The following is a 19,304-nucleotide window of genomic DNA, read 5'->3' as shown; positions in this document are numbered from 1 at the left end:
ACGACATAGAGCAATACACTAAACAGAACGGTCATTCGGATTCAAAATGTATTATAGATAATTAATAAAAATATTTTTTAAATATTTATTTATAATTATTTATGTAATTAATATCAACCTATTCTTAAACAAACTTATTTTTATTTACTTAATATCATTTTCTGAGAGTCTTTGTATGTTTATGTGGAATTTTTACTAAAAACATTTGGATGGTTCTTTATATTATTCTTACTAATATTGATAAATGTATTACGTATATTACATTTTAAATGTTATATTTGTAAAGAAACATTTTATTTATTTTAAAAAAAAAATCTTTACAAATTTTAAAAGGAATTGAATTAAAATTATAACACCATGTGGTAAGAAATATAAAAAATTGCTTAAAAAAATAAAATCGCAGGTAAAGTCGTTAGTTTTCGGTAATTTACAATAAAATGTTTGATTTTTGGTTTCTTATATAAATTTTGAGGTCATGAGAAAATATAATATCTATTGTTAATTTAAGATTAATGTAAACGTAACAGTCATACATGATCTTTGATAACGAGTAGAGAAAATAATATAGTTTATATTTACAGACTGACTTCCTTGCTACATACCATTGTTAGTTATTTGTGATGGCGCACTATACAATAGTGATGTAAAAAGTTGATAAACTCCCGAAGTTTTTAAACAACTTCAAGTCTCTGTAAATCAAAATAATGTTGTCAAACATTAAAACGAAGAATAATGTTTAAATAACCCATTAATGCCATTAACAATGCTTGAAATATATTGCATTAGGTGTCATTGATGACAAAATTAACGTAATTGGAAATCGTTTGTGGCAGTGAAACATGGATAGTTTTTAATACTAAGGGGATTTATGCTTAAATATAAATCGATTATAAAAAACTTGTCTTAATTAGAAAATATATTCATTGCGCCATCTGTTATTTTGTAACGGCATATAGCTTGAAGTTTAGCTACTGTACGCTAGATGGCGCTGCTAGTACAATGTCTAGCAATTATTATAACTTGACAACAGATGGCGTCAAGCTATACGTTGAGTAAAATTTTACAGGGAAAAACAGGTTTTTCTATACAACAAGAAAAAAACTGTTGTTCTCAAAACTCTTCCACACGCAGACTATGAGGGAAATGGGGTATTAATTTCTTTACAAAATCTAGCTATGCGCATATAAATGTGCGTGTGCACTATTTATTCAAGTACTTTAAAAAATACAAACTTATCGATCTTAACAAAAAGTTGGATAATTGTATGTTTTTGCATAAATCGGTAACAGGGAATCGGTTTTTATATGAAAGCTAAGCATGTTTTTAGTATTTTAATGAGAAAAAGAGTTTTACCAGCGTTATGTTTTAATGTATATGTTTCGAGAAATACTTTATTATGCATTCGCAGAGAAGTTCGTTACTTGCTTTTATCAAATTATATTTTCTAATCTTCTTTATTTCTCTTTTACATTCATACAAACAACAGACATGGTATAATTCGAACTAATATTCATTGTTTGTTGGAATAAATCTGAAAGGATTATCACAATTAAAACTGCTTATTTTCGTTCAAAAAAGGTTTTACATTTAAAATTGTTCTTTAACACATGTATATATATATATATACGTATCGTGTTTATAAGTTTTCTATGATATTGGTACTTAATATTATTTATGTTATTTTAATTGATATTCTTAAATATTCGTAAGCCATTTTACTTATTTTCTGTACGATAAACGTTTTTTATTTTTATTTTAAGTAAAACCTTTTATTGAACTAAAATTAAATAAATTATAATAACCCTTTATTGCAGTTAACAATTTTACACATTTTAAATAATTACAGTTGGTTTATCATACTTATACTAAGTGGTTTATATACATATCTACATATATTTAACAGACGATCGTACTGTCCATCGACACAAGGCTCCTATAGACTTTTCCATCTTCCTCTTTCTCTTACTTCTCGTCCATTCTGAACCAGCCACTTTTTTGAGAATCATCTCCCCATCGTTTCAATTGTCTTCCTTTCTCTCTTTTTTCGTTCCTGGAATCCCACTCTGTAATCAATTTAATTCACTCTTCAATTGTATCTCTTAGCACATGTCCTGTCTATCTCCACTTTAAAGTCTCTCTATTTTGCATCTCTAAATTTAGTTTTGTTTTTAATTTCTTTCAACCTTACTTTATCTCTTTTTTTGTTAAGTACATACTTCTATCTATCCTATTCTGACAAAAAAATACTTTGTTAATTAGCTCTTTGGCAGATGTACGTCAAACACATTTTATTTGCTCCTTTATTGTACTATATTACATACCATAAATTACAGTACAAATGTAAGAATAAAATAATAATATAAATATTAGTATCATATATTGGCAAGTAAACAGTCGCATTACGAGCAATGGGTTACGAGTAGATTTATAGACAAATAAAGGAAGTAACTGTTATAGCCTAGTTGATAGGTTGATGTTGCAGTGGACAGGCTGCACAACGCGAAGAAAACATTGACGCTGAAGCCTTATGTGTAGAACATCCATTGATAGACAGATGACGATGGTGGCAATGTCACGTCACACGAACTTGTCCGTGTATTGCACGGACGAGACTCAATGCTTTCGCAAAATTAATCGATGTAGCAAATACGGCAACCGCCGCACAGATACTGGAGCACAACCTGAGGATAGCAATATGGAGTAGGCACGAGGAAGTGGTCGCACGAAACGTAATGTTAAAAACTAGACATTGATAGGTCTTTAAAAATAAACAAGGCACCAATGATTTTTTAAAAAAATATAATAATTAGTTGACTTCAACTTAGTTTTATATAGCCTGTGATTTAAGTAAGTAAATAGTTTTTAGCATAGATTTTAACATAACACGGTGTAACATAACTCCTGAAAATGCTCCGTGGAGGGGTGAAACACGTATTAAGTAATTTGGCAATGACGGTTGTGTGATTCGCATTGTTTGCCGCATACACATTTATCAGTGGGCTGGCGGGCGGTGCACTTTATTGCACGACTACCACTGCATATGCGGAAGTGGCTAAATATTGGTCCTTTTCTTACTTAGACTTTAATACAGTTATATGCAAAAACGTGAGCAGAAAATCGGAAATATATTGTTTATACAAAATTGTATAAACAAAGGCACGGACGCTGATGTCTGTGAATATAGATTCTAATACTAATAACAAAAATTAAGTAGACAGAAGATCTTGTTAAATTCGTCGGAAGACTGGATGAAATACGCAATTAATCTGTCTCATTAGATATCTATAAGAGGCTCTTATGTCCAGCCGTGGACGACTTAAGGATAAAAAGATGATGGTAATGATGATGTCAATTATTTTAGATCTGTTCATTTTAGACAAAAGGTCACTTGCCTTAAATAGTTTGTGCAGAAATAGAAAAAGAAATGTGTAATAATGAATTAAGAAAGTAAAATAAATGTGTAAATAAAGATAAAATTAATGAATAAAAATAAATAAAATGTACCTAGCCACCTTAGAGTAAGAAGACGATGGAAGAAAGGCGAGGAAGGAAAGAAGGTATAAAAGAGCAAAACGAAAGATATTGTGAAGGACAAAAGTAAAGAATGAAAGATATTGTGAAACGTGAGAGTGATAAATAAAGAAAAGACTGAAAAAATTATTTAACAATAAAGTCCCTGATATCAAAAAGTTAGAGGTACGAGAGGCCCCCATTAGCGAGGGTAATAAAAAAAATAGTTTATGAAAGTGAGGAATTTATAAAACGCCTGAAAGAGAGTGATAAATAAAGAAAAGACTGAAAAAATGATTGAACAATAAAGTCCTTGATCCCAAAAAGTTAGGGGTACGAGAGGCCCCCATTAGCGAGGGTCATAAAAATAGTTTGTGCAAGTGAGGATTTTATAAAATATTGCACTGGAATAACAAAATAATGATAATTAATAATATGTTATAGTTATAAAGAGAAGTAATAATAAAAATATTACATTTTATAAAGATACTGAATGATAACAAATCATGTTTAACGTAAAAGGTTATATCGTCATTGAGTGTGCCTTGTTAAAAATAAATTCCGAAGTAGAAGTGACTCGTAATAAAAGTTTAATTAGAAATGCCTTCCCGGCAGACACTTCATCGCGAGTCTGGTCTGCACTCGAAGTTTTATGTTACTTTCCGTTTGCTTTAAGAGGGAAAAACTCTTATTTTTCTTGAACTTTTTTCTACGATAATGCCATGGAGATGCCTGTGCTTTCTTTGCACAATTCGTTTTCTCAAGTACTATTTACTACAATATAATATCTGTTTATAATGATTTTTACATTAATGTCTACACAGGGTGCTTTTAATGTATGTAACCTATTTCTAATCATTCTGTATGTAGTTATCACTCTGAAATATATTTCATATAATTTACATTCTTTCAGAATAAGGCATAAAAACAACTTTTTGCAGTACAAAATCCGCAGGATAGTAAACAATAATAATTTTATATAAATTGTAATTATAACTTTGAAAATTATTTTTTGTAGTATATTTTGTGTAATATGTTAATAAGTAAATTATAATTACTTTGTTTATTATTTTTAAACCCGTGGACTTTAAGATTTTAAAATAAGGTAGGAGTTGTAAAGGAGCTTTGTGTGCGCTATTTACAGTATTTAATGGAATCAGGCGTTACCTCGCGGAAGTACATCCTAAGTAAGAAAAGAACCAATATTTAGGCACTTCCGCACATGCAGTGGTAGTCGTGCAACAAAGTGCACCGCCCGTCAGCCTGCTGATAAATGCGTATGCGGCAAACAATGCGAATTACACAACTGCCACCGTTAAACCACTCAACGCGTGTTTCATCCCCCCACGAAGCATCTTCAGTAATTATGTTACACCGATTAGTGTCAAACACAGAGAAACTATTTACAGTATCTGCCGGTTGAAGTGGCGTGGGTAAGTTCCACACTAGGTAGAGTGTGACAAAATAAGGTCCCAAGAAAGAGATGCAGGCAGTGCCAGAGAGAAGAGATATATTTTTTTAATTCTCTTAGTTTTAAGGGCGAAAAAATTTCAATGATTTTTTTTACATTAAAGATTATAGTACGTTATCTATATACATTTAATAATATTGGATGTTATGTTATTTAAAATTTTTATATTAAATGGAATCAGGCGTTACCTTGCGGAAGTCCATCCTAAGTAAGAAAGGGACCAATATTTAGCCACTTCCGCACATGCAGTGGTAATCGTGCATCGACTAGTGCCAACGACAAAGTAGCCTCACTCTGTGTTTGGCACTAATCGGTGTAACATAACTACTGAAGATGCCCCGTGGAGGGATGAAACACGTATTGAGTGGTTTAACGGTGGCAGTTGTGTAATTCGCACTGTTTGCCGCATACGCATTTATCAGCGGGCGGGCGGGCGGTGCATTTTGTTGCACGACTACCACTGCATGTGCGGAAGTGGCTAAATATTGGTCCTTTTCTTACTTCTAATTTTTATGGTTTGGATGGGTCTCACATTAGGTAGACCGACATGGGTGGTTGCGGAAATTAGCCGGATGCGGGAAATGAAGAAGGCGTCTACCAGTTGGAGAGAAAAAAAAAGTTCATCATTTATATACGTGTGACTTCCATTTATATTCTATATTTATTATTTGGTCTCGTCGTTTGCTATAACATCGCCTTTTCTTTGTTTCTTGTACATTAAATAATTATATAAATATGATATACATTTATGTTTCTTTTAAATTCAAATAGTTACTTACCATTCTATTTGCGCTGTTCCACTGGCCCGTTCGAACGAGGCATCCTTCTTAAAATATACTACTTTTAAAAGCGTCGACTAATTAAAAAACCTCCCTGCTCTAGAAACTTCGATGTCTTTTCCCCTACCATCCCGGTGTAAGGTGAAACGTAAAAACACGGAGCTTTATCGCCTTTAATTGTTTTTATGATCTGTCTTTCTTCCCCTCTTAAAGCAAGGATCAATAGTCAGACCCTCCAAATGTATTAGCAATAGTTTTAACTAATTATTATGATTTCTAATAATACAGGATTTATTAATAATAAATAAGACTATCAACTGTAGTTCGGGATTGTTATCGTAATGTTTTGTAACTGTTAAAAAATGTTAATTATTTTTATATTTTTGTAATATCCATTATGCAATGTTAGATAATTCACACTTATTACGTTAATTATATGGCAATGTTCACAAATAAGTTTCCAGACAATGGGCCGCAGCGTTGCTTTTCGTACTATAGTACTACGCGATCGCCAACCTACCTGCTAAGTTTTGCGGTTGTGTTATCTCCCCTTAGATATCTTTGGGGGAGGCTTGGGCCTTATGTGCGTCTATGGACTGATTTATTATCTAAGACATGGATGCACAGACCGCGACCCGCCGGTCAAATACTGGTGGCCCGCTGACAGCAAAAATAATACTCTCATACATTCAAAAATTTTTGAATTCCATTCCAGAATAAAACCAAAAAAAAATTAATTACCTATACTTCTGGCGGCCGGCCCACCATCAGTTCATGATTTGCATGGCCCCTAGTCTTAATAAGTCTGTGCAACCATGATCTAAGACGTATTGAAACAATCAATTTATGATAATATGCCAAAAAGGCAAATTCTATACTGTGGTTATTATAGTTAAAAAAAACGTACATTTTTAATATATATTCGAATTCTAAATATCTTTATTCAAGTAGACAATTACATTAGCTTTTTAATCGTCGATCATTTTAACATTATTAGTAGTTACCATCAGCTCGGAGTGCTGATCTGTTGAGAGGAGTAAGTTACCACTGACTAGGGCTGATCTCTTAAGAAGAGCTGGCTGGAAACTCAACACTTGCTCTTTAAAATTAAATGTAATTTTAAATGTGTGCATTATATCAACCATGTAAATGACTCAATGAACCAAGTTCCACACGTTTCGATCAGCTAAAAATTCTTTAATGATATAATAGGATTTATTAAATAATGTGCTTTTTATTTTAGATTTGAAATTAAAAAACATGAAAGGTTTAAGATATCTCGTGAAACTTTATTATAATGCGTACACTCATATCCATGAAGGATATACAGTATATATGTAAAATATGTTAATACAAATGTGACGGGAATTTTTCCCCACTTTTTTTTTATTGTCTCCTGACACGGCTTTTCGGAACACGGCAACTGCGGAATCTGCAAATGCCACTTCATTTGCAGATTCCGCAGTTGCGAGGAGGCAAGTCATTGGTCACTTGGTCTGAAACCTCTTAAAAGGTAGTGAAGTTGGTTGATAATACCTGCTTAGGATTCTTACATAAGGGTGCTTGGAAGGCACGGCTCGGTGGGTTGCTAATGCCTGGGTAATTCTACTAGAGTCGTATCCCTCGCTGGTGAAGATTTTGATCCAGAAAATATAAAACCTTTAACTATATCGAAGAGTTACCCGTTGTATCATTACGACAAAAGGATATCTGAGAGGACCAGGCCTCGTCTTGTTCGGCTGGTAGTCGCTGTTATTCATTTATTTATAGATTATTGTACACCAAAAATCTATAAAAACACAAACACAACATAAATGGAAATGAAATAAAAACATAGGTAATAAATAAAATTTTAACAATATGAATAGAGGTACAACAGGAGGTTTAATCACTGTTAGTTGCTGCCCTGCCAACATTACCACTTAGTAGGGCTTTAGCGCCAGAATCAGTGTAAGAAACTTCAGCAAAGCTTCTAGAATGATTTCTGACGATGCCTTTTGATTTTCGAACGATTGTGATTTTTATTTAATTATTGAAGATCAGGACTGTCATTAATTTTAAAAATACAAAAACAAACCATCCTGCATCCACTTTAATTGATTTTGATTTGATCTTTGATGCAGGGAGTGTAAATGTATTTATTATATCGGAAAGCTGTCACTTCGCACTACACCAATAGATGGCGCTAGTAGTCGATTACCGAGCAACATTTAGCACTGATTTAGTAGCGATCTAGGTTCTACCAAGGTATAAAAAGAAATGCTAAGAGCTTCAAAAACAGTCTAATATAGTACATAAGAATCTCGGTTGAATTGTCAATTATTTATTGACAGAGAGATATCAAATAAAACGCAACATATTAATTTATTCGCTTCATACTTCATAATGTAATTATTAATTATTTAAAAAATGGGGTAATATTTAATTTTAACTCACAATATGCGCGAAAAAATTCATCTTTACGTACGTGAGCGGTGAGGTGATTTAGGTGCTATTAAAAAGACGCACATGAGATATACAAGAACAGATAGTTTGTCGTTTGTGACTATCATTTGCAAACATATTATAATATAATAAATATGGTGTCATCGTTGTAATTTTAGCTGTAATAAGTCCACAGCTGGATATAAGCCTCCCTTATAGATTTGTAATAAGACTGAAGGTACATACAGTATAATTGAATTAAAAGTCTGTATGATACTACGGAACCCTACATACTTTTCTAATGTTCTGGCACTATTTGTTAAATTATAACGATAATAGAAATTTAAAACATTCTAATAGACGAACAACAAATCTGGCAGTAGCACTGACAGTGTGTAACCACCTTTATAAACATGTAACCTTTTTAATTAACATCGATACCAAGCATTAATTTTTTTTTAACATGGCGCATGTTATATTTGCTTGTTTTTTTAATTTCAATTATTCCTAGTGTTTATTATAACTGTTTTGTAATTGTAAATTTTTATTTGTCATTTGTTGTTAAAAAAGATGAATGTGAGACATAAAATTAGGTTTTGTTATCTGTGTTCTAAGCTACATATATGTAAATAAATCATGTATAAGTTTGTCCGTTGGCGGTGAATGACTAATTGTTTATATATGTTCCTTCTTCGATAGCGAAAAAATTAAAACTAAAAAATCGTCGTGGTGTATGTTAGAGTAAACATTTACAGATATATTTATATATATACATTGGTTTACTATTTACAGTTTTTATCTGAACACTAGGACAGCGGCTGTTACACTGATGGCGTCCAGATTCAAATTGGTTCGAAATTTAAATTCGAACGCGTAATAATTTAATTTTTAAAAGTATTATTGCTGCAGTGGCCAGTAGTGCGTAGCATTCTCATGTAAACGCTACAAGAGTATAAAAATAGGTATGACTATATTGTTTAATGTATGTTTGCACAGACAAGTAATAATAAAAATAAATAATGAGAATTTTAAAGATTTGTATATATTTATTATTAAATGGATAAATGTTTGAAATTTCCAGACAGTATTTAGATATTTATATGGATAAAAAAATTTTTGGACGTTACGTTCAAAATTAAAATAAAAAAAAATTGTCAAAGAAAATAGCATTGTTTTCGTATTTTCATTTAGAACTGCGTGAGGAAGTTAAAAAAGATTGTTAATTTAATAATCCTTTCTGAATAATTTATGTGCAAATAATGAACGAAAATCATATGATTAAAAAAAAGATTTGAACAGTTTTTTGGAAGTTAATTAAAAAATAATTACATAACAATATAGATTAATTCAATTAAATGTGGATTACATAAAATTTCGTTTGGAAATGAATAATTTCGAATTGTATTGTATTTGAAGATTTTTAATAAATGAAACCATATTTCTGTTTTTAAAATCAAGATGACAAAGCCTTAAATATATTTAGCCTAGATTTCTACTCCCGGGGACTGAAGTTGTTGGTATTACATTAGCTCTTGCATCAGATTTGGAGTCAGCTAATAGAGTATCTGGACGCGAAGTTCACCAATTTAGTGTTATACGAGTATGTATAAGAATAAGCTAGTGCAGCAGCTATTGAATATGTATTATATTTTGGCCCCCGGCTTTTGGGGATCTTTCGTTATACCCCCTATTTTGTTGGGAACAGGGATTTACTTTCTTCACTTAAATTTTTCACTTCCTTTTTATTATTTTCAAACACTTCTTTCATTCTTCACAATCTCTATCGTTGTCTATTTTTCTCTTCCGCTCTAATATCCTTTCGTTCATCCTCAATTACTGCAGTTTAGTTTATTTATACAATTTATATATATCACAGCCTTTTTAGTTAATTTTACATCATATACCTATATACCACAGTTCTCTTATTTCTCTTATTTTCAATATTAATATTTACATGTTTTTTTTTTCTATTGTAATTAGTTTTAATATACATTTTTGTATTTCACTGTTTATCTTAGAATATGTAATTTCTCAGGCTATTGTAAGATTGTTATTTTAACTCGGTTTGGATACGCACTGTTGTTTTATTGACGTCGAACTTAGGTCGTAGAACAATATTATATTTAGATTTGTTAGCCAGAAAAAAACAATTGATCACTGGCAAGGTAGATGATGACCAGGAGGTTGCGGCTCCATGCGATGGTCCAATCAGGTTCGAAATATGGTCGATACCGTAGTAGCCGAAGTAATACACACCGTCGAAGATCGGAACAGATGACGTAACATATTGCACTACGGACTTATTAAAAGGATATCGAAAAGATGGAAATAGGCATCGTCGCAAATGGTCAACGTAAACACCGCTTTCTTATTTAGTAAGACCTTACGTATATAGTCCAAGTTAAATCACTATATTAAGTGAATAATCTATGTTATGATAACTTATAAAACATGTGGCGTTATATTCGTCGAACTGCGTTTGCAAACAGGGGAATGGTTACTGGGTGAAGTTAAATCGATATTCCTTTCCTCCAACGTACAGGACTTGGTAGCGTATTTATAATTTATTTACGTTCACAAATGTTTATGTTTCATTTGTATATGTAAATGTTATTTATTTATTTTAATTTAAAATGTTCCGTTCGACGTTGATTGAAATCAGTTGATTCATTGAGACGTCGGATAGAGGGCGTCCGTGAGTCGCAGATGACAACTTCACTTATATTTAAATCGAGAGCAAACGAATAGACAATACAATATAATAAACTGTCGAACGGAAAATAAAAGCAAGGCGGCTGAGAGATGTTAACGTATAAATAGGTAGAGGGAAAAAAAGGATAGCGCTCCGCCCAGTTGTGGGCAGGCCACGCCTAAACATGGAGGGGATGAACAGCGCTATTCGCCAGTCTGATCAAGCATTCGCGCATCGCGTACGACATTTCAGTTCACATTACGCTTTTCATAAAAAGAAATCCAGGCAATTCATTCCGATATACCGCAAAATATAAACCCGCGAATTTTGACAGTTTTTATTTTTAATTTCGCGTCCGGCCAGTTCTGTGTCAGTGTGTGTGTTAGGATGATTGTTATGTTGTTTTAATATAATTGTTTCGTATGATGGCAGATTATTGTGGGATGTTCAGCGCGATTTAGAAAGGTAGGATTTTAAATGATTAAATAAATGAATTTCATTGATTATGTAAATTTCTATGTACTGCAAACGCAATTATATCTTCTCTTATAATATAATTAAACCATCTATTAAACTTCCGTTTACTTTTACACAATTATTCATTATAATTTTAAGAATAATTTTATATCCCACTAAATTAATATCTATTTTAAATTCACTAAAGCCACTCTTATAACAATCGGAATTATTGTTAGAGTATCAAAAATAATTTCGAAATTCGTACCAAAATTAATTTAAAAAATATATTTCACTAATTTTAACAACTTTATTATTAATCTTGATAATATAGCTGTTAATATTAACAGTATCAGCATTTTAAATAATTTTAATATGATATACTTTATTTAAAAATAAATAATCGATTGACGTATCGATCCCTGTTTCTGAACGCAGCGATCCGCTTAGGAAAATAAAAAAAAATAAGCTCACTTAATATATAAGCGCCATATTGTAAAAAATTCTATAACAAAATCTGTGATTGTAAATAATTGAAGAAATATAATAATATAATTTAAAATGTTCATAAGTCAATAATATATATAGTATATAATATATAATGCAAACATAATAATCTGTAAATTCATATAGACCGCTGACATAACGGTTTAAGGTGAACTTCCTCTGAAAATTTTATACAATTCGTTTCGAAAAAGAAACATTGATTTTAAAAATTTATTTTAAAATTTTTTTATTGTTATATAGATCTGTATCTAAATATGATCTACACAGGTTGAATGGTTATAGATATAAAAGCTATAAACGGTTGAATTTATACATGTTATATATAATAGGGATCGGCAAGTAATGTCGCTTTCTTAAATTAAACGCTCGTTTACATTTTCAACAAGTTTTTATTTCTAATCGACAATATATTCACCTTTATTATCAATAACATTTTGCCATCTAGTATACAAATTTTCAATCCCGGAGCGATGAAAATTCATCGGATTTTCTGTAAAATGTGTCGACAGAAACGACATTACTTTCTGTATCCCTAATATATACTCATGTTTTAGTAAAAAGCTTAAAAACTTTTACGCCTATTTCTAATCACCCTGTATAAAGTGATCACTCTGAAATATATGTTACATTAATTTATTCTTTATTTACTCTGGAGGAACATATAGTAAAAAATAATTAATTTAAAAATGAAGTTATCCGAATTTTCAAAAACCTTTTTCTTACTATGTTATTAATACGTTGTATATAATTCTTAAAACCTTTGATTTTAATTATCGTGTTTCTTATACATTATGATTGAAAATGAATTATATATTTACAAAGCTTTCAAGCTACAATAAACAATCTCCCTGTACATAGGTTCTACATGAAATAAATGTTTGTTAGTTTTTTTTTTTTTAATTGTAGTTCGATTTTTAAGTGTCATTCAAAATGATATTACTAAAATTTTCTCATACTAAATATAATATAAATATTTAAATTTATAGTAGCATATATATGACGCAGCTATAGTAAAAACTTTTTCGTTTTTGTTTGGATAATAGAAACAATTTTATTTACGTAGTGTCGTGCAAGTTTTCTTTTTAACTATATCTTAACTATAATTTGATCCAATACCAGTATTTATATTACATAGTAGTATCTCATACATACTCTGTCATGGTGCATTATCTATATATATAATAATATTATTCAGTTTTTTGGCAAAAGCAAATAAAAAAAAAATCAAAATCGTTTTTATAAATAATATCTATTACATTATAACTCCAAAACCGTTGGTATTTAAATATGGCATTCCATTTGATAGGTTATAGGCTATATTTTCACCTCTACAGATCTTTTACACCTATCACTATATATATGTGTATATATTGCAATAAAGTTAGAAAGGTTTATAAAGATATATCTTCCGTTTAGATAACAATAAACAGTTATTTTTAATAATACTTTATAACATAGCACAGATATAATGAATGTTGAAACTGTGGTCTCGAATAAGCTGAAAATTGACGCTGATATAATTATACGGAGGCTAGTGTAGAGTCGGATTCCAATATTAGCATAGCTCTCAAAGTATATGAATAACATAATAATTATGTATTTGTATATACTACACACAGAATTAAGGAATAGTTTAAGGGAGCGGCAAAAAACAATCGGATTTTTTGTAAAATATATCTGTCCATATCTATCTTATTGGTATGTATATCATCTTATGTGTAGTATATCAATAATATAATAATTATGTATTTGTATATACTACACACAGAATTAAGGAATAGTTTAACGCTAAATAAATGAGGTGATTCGCTCAAAAACCAAGATCACCGACGTAGATTGAAGAATTGCTCATATGAAATGCCAGTGGGCGTGGCACATCGCGCGTGCAACCGATGATCCTTTGCGACTGAAGGTTCTGAAGTGGTGACTTCGATCCGGTAGACGCGGCATGAGTAGGTCCCCCCTTAGGAGACCGACGACATAGTCAAGTTTGCGAGAATTCGCTAGACGCTGGCAGTGGAAGACCAGACATCGTGGCGATCTTTGTGGAAGGCATACACCTTGCAGTGGGCATCCATAGGCTGATAAGATGATGAAACAACATTCTATTGACGAATTTATTTATTTATAAACCGCAACATAAGTAGATGCATTACTAGGGTACAATTAAACACTTAGTTATAGTGTATAAAACATTCATAGTATTTATGATGTGATACTGTAATAAAAAGTAAGGTTAATTTGTTTACAGAATGTAAATTAGTTATTTATTCTTCCAAAGCAATTTCATAATCTTTATAGTAATCCCCATACGACAGTACATACGTTTTGCCAACGTTTTTTCCAGTCTTCAAATAAGTCGGAATAGTTTTTTCCCGTATAGCCTTCAACGCCTTCTTTTATTTAATTTTTATCTCCTTAATTGTGTCAGAACTTCGTCTCCGAATTGGATTTTTGAGTTCGATACAGTCAAAAGTCAGACGAATACGGTGGTTGCGATATGATATAAGTAGAGTTTTTGATACTTTTCTTTTCCATAAAACACTTATAACTCGGAAATAATTAAATCATTTGACAAATAAACGCTTGGTAAATGTTATAGACAGTCTTACCAACCTAAGAAAAAAGATTTAAATGTCTTCCTAATGCACAGGAATTTTAAATGACAATTTAAACTTACTTTTTATTCACATAGTGCAAATACACATAAATAAGAAAAATAAATTAAGATTTAATAATTATATACACATATATACACATGCAGCATTTATAATAAAACCAAAAAAAATAAAAACCTTATTTATGTAATGAATACAAACTCTTGACTACCAGCGCTAATCAAAACAAAAGATTACTTTTCACGTATTTAATGTTGATACGAGAGTTTTTAATATCTAATAAAAATAATATATATTAATAATAAATAAAAAGAATTATGGTAATACAAAACCCAATACTTAAATCAAGTAACAAAGTATACGTACTAACATACAAAACTTTGTCGTCATATAGGCGACTACTAGATCTGACAGAAGCATTTAAAAACATAAATTAGAGAAACCTAGGCTTCTTTGGAGAAGGCTTCCACCCGTGGAGGGGTTCTTGTAGATTAAAGAAACAAGCTGGTAAACCAAGAAATTCATAACTCTGTAACTTTTATTTCTACAAGAAATTAAAGGCTTTATTATTGTTATTATGATTAACTATTACGTTCGAAAGCAATCTACACAGCCTTGGATTTGAACTTTGAAATGTAACAGAAAAGATGGCCGCCGAGGCTTTAAAGTTCTGATGTAGAGACGAGCCTAGGACGTTCCTCCCGTAAGGCTCTACTTGGGTGTAAATCTATGGTGGAGGCCTATGTCTAGGTGTGTATCCACACCTACGGTTCCTTATGATGATCATTTGTCTGTATGTCCTTTATAGTATCGTAAACTATGCATTTGATTATATGATGATCATAAGCAAAATTATTGCGCATGAGCCTACAAAGGTTTCTATGTTACTATGACTAATTTTCGACAGATGGCGTCACTGTTATTCCAATGAATTTCATATATAGTCGTGACAGTTCATGCTGATTTAAATTAAAACGAAAAAACCCAAAAAACGTAACGGTAGAATGTCATATTTATTTCGTAATGAATAATATAAATAAAATTACTCAATATCAATTGAATATTTGTGTAATGTTTTCCGTTACATTTATTTTAGTTGGTGGCTTAACAATGCGCACAGGACACTGCCAGTTATATATGCATACGGAATAAGTAAACTCTTATAATGTAATAAATAAAATTTCCGTGTCACAATGTTAGTTACCGTACTCCTCCGAAACGGCTTGACCGATTTTTACCAAATTTTATATGCGTATTCAGTAGGTCTGAGAATCGGCTACTATCTATTTTACATACCCCTAAGTGTTAAAGGTGGTCCACCCCTAATTTTTTTTTTATTTTTTAAGCAAATTTTTATGATACAGCATACAAAAATACATACAACCCTAAATTTTCATCTCTCTACGACCAACCCTTATTTTTCATTCGTTAATTAAATACTTTAAATTTTTGCAAAACGACATTTGTGGGATCAATTAGTATAAATATAAACCTAAGTTGTTTTATGGTGTCTTTTACAATTTAAATAACACACGTTACAATTAACCATTACTTAGTCTTGTTAAACAAATTGAAATATCACTGTAGTCATATCAGACGATAGACCTCATCGCAAGAGGTAGACTTGCACCTAAGGCCGCCACTCTGACCAGTCTCGCGCTGCCCACATGCAGCGACTTCGACTATGTTGATCTTAGCTATGTCGTCGTTCCACCTGGTGGGGGCCTAATCACGCCGCGTCTACCTGCTCGTGGTCACCACTCAAGAACCTTTCAGCGCCAAAGGCTACAAGCTATATGTCTCGCTCACTGCCATTTTAGACAAGCAATTATTCAAGCTACATCGGTAATCTTGGTTTTTGTGCAGATCACCGCTTATTAAGCGTTAAACTATTCTTTAATTCTTTGTGTAATATATACAAATACATAATTATTATATTATTGATATACTACACATAAGATGATATACATACCAATAAGATAGATAAGTTTTACAGACATATTGTATATATAATCCGATTAATGTTTACCGCTCCGACATTGAAAATTTTTATACTAGATCGCAAAACGTTGTTGATAACGAAGGTAAAGATATTTTTGAATAGAAATATTGTTACATATGTCGTGTGAATTTAACGTAAGGAAGCGACATTACTTTCCGGTCCCTCTAATATAATGAATATAAATTCGACATGACACGGTAACGTGACTATTCTACAGAAGATATGTAACTCAAAAAAGGAATCCAAAAATGTTTTCTTTTTTTAAATAAAATATATATGAATATATTAATTTTCTTGAAAGGAAGTGTATCGTGCGATAAATCGAACGACATTGTAAGAATAATACGAATTCGCAAATATTTAATCTTCATCAAGCAATTAATCATTCGAAATATAATTAATTTAACACATTAACAATGTTCGCATATTTGTTCAGATGTTTCGTATTTAAATTATATTCATAAGACGAGAGGATTTGTAGATACTTTTAATAAAATAATAAAATAAAATATAAAATATCTATATTCAAGTAGGAATTTACACATACTTTTATTACATCGATTATTTTAACATTACAATAATAAGCTACCAGTTGCTCTATTTAAATGAAATTTAACAAAGTTCAACATATTGCGATCAATTACATACTCTTAAATGCTACTTATACTTTTAATTATAGATTTAAAACTAAGAAAAAGAAGGCCTGAGACATTTTTTTTAACTTTATACATGCTTACATTCGTACATGAAGGATTTATTACCTTTTTATTTCATTTATTTATTATATAATCATATATCGTTTAAAAGTAATTTTAACAGAACACAAACAAAACAATTTATTATTTAAATATCAAGTATATTTATATTATATTTATACAGGTTGTTATATCATGCAATATATAAATGTGGCAGAAGGCTTTGCGACTTTTGCCTTGTCTGAAAAATAAATAAAAAAATTTAACCGGTACATAAAAATCGGACAAAGAAATACATCGTACGTAACTAGTGACAATTAAATAATATAGCAAGATAATGACAACATAATAATTTATAGTATTTACATTGTCTTACGCAACCCATTTATTATATGCTTGCCGCTGACCATTCTTTTATAGCACTTGTTATAATATAATTACAATTTGTTTCTTGTTAATTTCGTACTTAAAGATTGCGCGTAATTAATTTTCCGGTATTTGTCACGTCGCATGTTTTACAGCTCCCATTTTGTATTTTCTTTTAAATTTCGAATTTGCTAGATTCTTATTTTAAAATGGGCATTCATATTAGGAACGCTATTATTTATGTGATATTATCTCATATTGTACGTGAAAACTTGTTTATATTTTTAGATCACTCTATGAACAATCATTAGGGAGAGGCTTGTACTTAAATGATGATGATAATGGTGATATATATTTAAAATGAAAACTAGTTGAATTTTAAGTAAATAACCATTTTTACATACATAAATGTATAATTTAAATTTTATTTATTTAAACTTTAATGGTACACGTAAAGTGTAATAATAATATGATTTTAATAAAAAGTCAGGAATAGGCGTAGATCGAATTAGTAACAAAATGATCCTTCTAGATTGTACAAATAGGAATTCTCAAGTTCTTTGGACTTTTTGATGGTGCAAGGAAAATATCTCGTGGACACTCTTCAAGAAAATGAACAGACCTCAGCAAAACTACAACAGAAAACTAATTAAAAGAACACCCTCTCTCCGACAAACACAGAGCTATATGGCGACGCATAACGGAAGCAGCGGGGGCATCAGAATCGACCGGGTCATGACCACGAAGAAGAAGGAGATTTAGTATCGTAAAATGCATTAAAAATCAATTATTGAATTTGTATATAAACCTGCTTAAATGGAAAAGAAATTTTATTATCATTAGCAAATATATGAATAAATATACACATAAATACAATTTCGTAATGATAAATATGCATATACCTGTAAATGTATCAGAGAGATCGGAAAGTAATGTCGCTTTCTCAATTTAAATTCACACAACTTTATTTTTAACAAGTTATTATTTGTAATCAACAATATATTCACCTTCGTTATCTACAACCTTTTACCATCTAATATACAAATTTTCAATGCCGGAGCGGTAACAAATCTATCGGTTTTTCTGTAAAATATGTGGACAGAAACGACATTACTTTCCGGTCTCCCTAATATATAAGTATCTTAATAAAAAAAATATAAATAATTTACACTATTTGTAACTATAAACGCCTGTATTTTAATAAAGTCTTTTTGAAACTCAGTGTAATCTAGTTCGTTATTGCAGCCCATAGACGCCGAATGCAAGGGATAGGGCTCCCCTAAATATATCTATGGGGGAGATACCATAATCGCCACGTTGAGAGGCACGGAGAACACTATTACCCGTCCTCTGGAAACTTGTTTGTGAGCTGTGAGAATCATATATAATTAATAATGCATAATGTGAATTATATGAGATTGTATTCCTGATATCGAATCTGCGATCTACGGTCGTAAGTCTCAATCCTCTGCCGCTGTGCTACCACTGCTCGTGCTAATTTATAACATAGTAATCATGTTTCGGTTTTAGTTATTCAGAACAAATTATTTAACAAAAAAAATCGATATTTAATATCACCTCTTCATAGCATAAATTGTTTGTAAAATTTATGTACTTGTTTGTTTAATAATTCGTATTAAATTATTTTAATATATCCAACAATTTCAAATTATGTTATAAAAATCGATAACATCGTTTGGTTTAATAAATTTAATCTCCATATATAAATGTGTTTGCCATAACAATTTTTATTGTCCTTTAACTTCGATAGATGGCGCTAGTAG

General features: G+C 30.9%; 1 protein-coding gene across 1 annotated transcript in view; it reads left to right on the top strand.

Moving 5' to 3' along the window:
* The first annotated feature begins 11,208 nt into the window (after window positions 1-11,208).
* The window catches only part of LOC137922734 (homeobox protein invected-like), a 111,345-nt gene continuing 103,249 nt past the window's right edge, over window positions 11,209-19,304 (top strand). The window contains exon 1 of the mRNA XM_068765781.1: window positions 11,209-11,341. The gene's annotated coding sequence lies outside the window, so the exon portion shown is untranslated. The remainder of the gene's footprint in view (window positions 11,342-19,304) is intronic.

Source organism: Battus philenor, unplaced genomic scaffold, assembly GCF_028537555.1.
Source record: "Battus philenor isolate CCGP_79_NKW_IND1 unplaced genomic scaffold, ilBatPhil1.0.hap1 SCAF_20, whole genome shotgun sequence".
NCBI lineage: Eukaryota > Metazoa > Arthropoda > Insecta > Lepidoptera > Papilionidae > Battus > Battus philenor.
The sequence above is the reverse complement of the archived record's forward strand: the minus strand, read 5'-3'. Positions and strand labels throughout refer to the sequence as shown.